The sequence below is a fragment of the Sapajus apella genome, unplaced genomic scaffold, assembly GCF_009761245.1.
Source record: "Sapajus apella isolate SASKATOON/1434 unplaced genomic scaffold, GSC_monkey_1.0 scaffold1425, whole genome shotgun sequence".
NCBI classification, from domain to species: domain Eukaryota; kingdom Metazoa; phylum Chordata; class Mammalia; order Primates; family Cebidae; genus Sapajus; species Sapajus apella.
This window is the reverse complement of record NW_022438351.1, coordinates 13,223-15,626: the sequence shown is the minus strand read 5'-3', so window position 1 is coordinate 15,626 and position 2,404 is coordinate 13,223.

Genomic DNA, 2,404 nt, shown 5'->3' with positions numbered 1-2,404 from the left:
GGCGTGATGAGCTCAGTCCTGGTGGACTTGAGAAAGACGATGGTGCTGAGGCTGTGGGAGACAGGGGAGGAAGAGGAGACAGAGGAGGAAGAGACAGGGGTGGCTCTCACCTGGGCTCTATCCATGGCAGTGAGGATGGTGGAGTGGTTCGGTCTCCGTGCTGTGTGGAACTTTCTTGACCAGCTGATGACAGTATGGAGTTCCTGAGGCAGAGGGCTTCTTAGAGGATTGATTCTTGACCCCAAGGAAAGGAAGTGAGCTCATTCTAGGTCTCAGGTCTACCCTGATGCCTTCCTCAGGGGGTGACACTTCTGGGTCCCCCGTGGATCCCAGCACAGGAGCCCTATTCTGCTCTGCTGAGGGGACCAAGGCCCAGGGGAGCTGTGCTCAGATTTCATAATGCCAATATATGTCTCCACACCTTGGAATATTATGTGGACGTGGTGGTGTTCTTCCCAGATAAAAGAAAACTGAGTAAACGGGAGCTTTAAAAAAACTGAACAATAGAGAGTAGAAGAAAATGTTTCTACTTTTTAGTTTCCCCAAATGTTGGTCTCAAGGGACTGGAGAGAGAAGTTGCAGGAACAGAAACTCCAAGAGGGCTGGAGCTCCTGAGAGCTGCTCACCTCCACAAGAAAGACATGTGGGAAATGGTTAAGGCAATTTTACATTACTTTGAAATTCTGTAATATTAGGGAATTGTAGTAACTCTCTTCAGTGTAATAATATTATTGTTGGAATATGTTGCTTTTTAAAAGATGACCACCAAAGTATTGAGGAATGAAGGTCATGCTGTTGGCAAGTGATTGTCAAATGTTTCCGCAAAAATCGTGGAAATATAATTTATTACATACACAAAGGAAATAATTAGATCTATGGTGACCATTGTATTCTTTCCAACTTTGGACTCTTTGAAATTTTTTAAATAGTTTGGAGAAAAAATTAAAGCTAATACTATGTAATCACATGAGAAATGCTCAGAACATCATGTTAAATGAAAATTAAACTTGAAAACTAGATGAGGTGGCTCCTACCCGATCCTAGAGCTTTGAGAGGCTGAGGTGGGAGGAGCATTTTAGGCCAGGCATTTGAAAGCAGCCTGAGCAACATGACGAGACCCCATCTCTACAACGCACTAAAAAATTAAAGAGCATGGTGGCAGGTACCTGTGGTTCTAGCTACTTGGGAAGCTGAGGTGGGGGGATTGTTACAGCCTGGGAGTTCAAGGTTATACTGAGCTGTGATCATACCACTGCAATTTAGCCTCAGTGACACAGCAAGACCATGTTTAAAAATAAAAAAGAGAGAGAAGAAAAAAATATCAGGCCTTTAATGGCATTCAAGGGCATATGCATGAGAATGTGTCAGTTGTGTGTATTTTGTGTGTGGTCGTGTCATTGTGTGGAGAGTGTCTGAGTAAGAATGTGTGCCAATATGTGTGACATCTTTTTGTCTGTGTGTGTTGGTGTGTGAGTCTATGTGTGCATTCATTCATTCATTCATTCACTCAAGTATATTTAAAGTAACAGGCACTATTCGAGGCAAGGGAAATACAGCTGTGAACAATCAAAATCACTGTCCTTGTCCTCATAAAGCATGTATTCTAGAGGAGAGAAAGACTATAAGCAATTAAAATAAATACGTTCATAGCTGGGCACAAACGTACATAATCCCAGCACTTTGGGAGGCTGGAGCGGGAGGACCACTTGAGGCCAGGAGTTTGAGACCTGCCTGGGAAACATATCAAGACCCCGTTTGTACCAAAAGCAAATACAAAACTAGCTGAGTGTGGTGGCACACACCTGTAGTCCCAGCTGCTTGGGAGGCTGAGGTGGGAGGATCACTTGAGCCCAGGAGTTTGAGGCTGCAGTGAGCCAAGATTGCGCCACTGCATTCCAGCCTGGGTAACAGCACAACCCTGTCTCTCAAAGTAAATAAGTAAAGAATTCTTAAACGTTAGTAAAACGGTTGTGAAAAAAAACAAAGCAGGGTCGGGTGGGGGATGGGAGATGCCACAGGAAGTGGGCAGTGCAGGGACGGGCTCCGGTGGGAATGAGGAGAATGTGGGGGGTGGCGGAAGGGAGCCCTGGAGATGAGTTTCCTCGGCTGTGCCGAGGCTCTGAGGTGCGGACACCTGGGGTGCTGGATAAACCATGCCGGGGAGGGCCTCAGTCTGGCCCCACTGCACAGGCACAGCCGGGTAAACTGGGCGGTCACCAGAGAGGGCCTTGCCCACGAGAGGGACTTCTCACCATGTTCTCCTCCCTCCCAGACCCCAGGTCCTCTGCCACAAACAAGCACGTGATCGCGCCTTACTCGTCCTTCCGGGAAGAAGTGGCGCACGTGTCACTGCTGTCACAGGAAGACGGAGTAGAAGAAAACATTTTTTCTTTCCGGTTTTTTG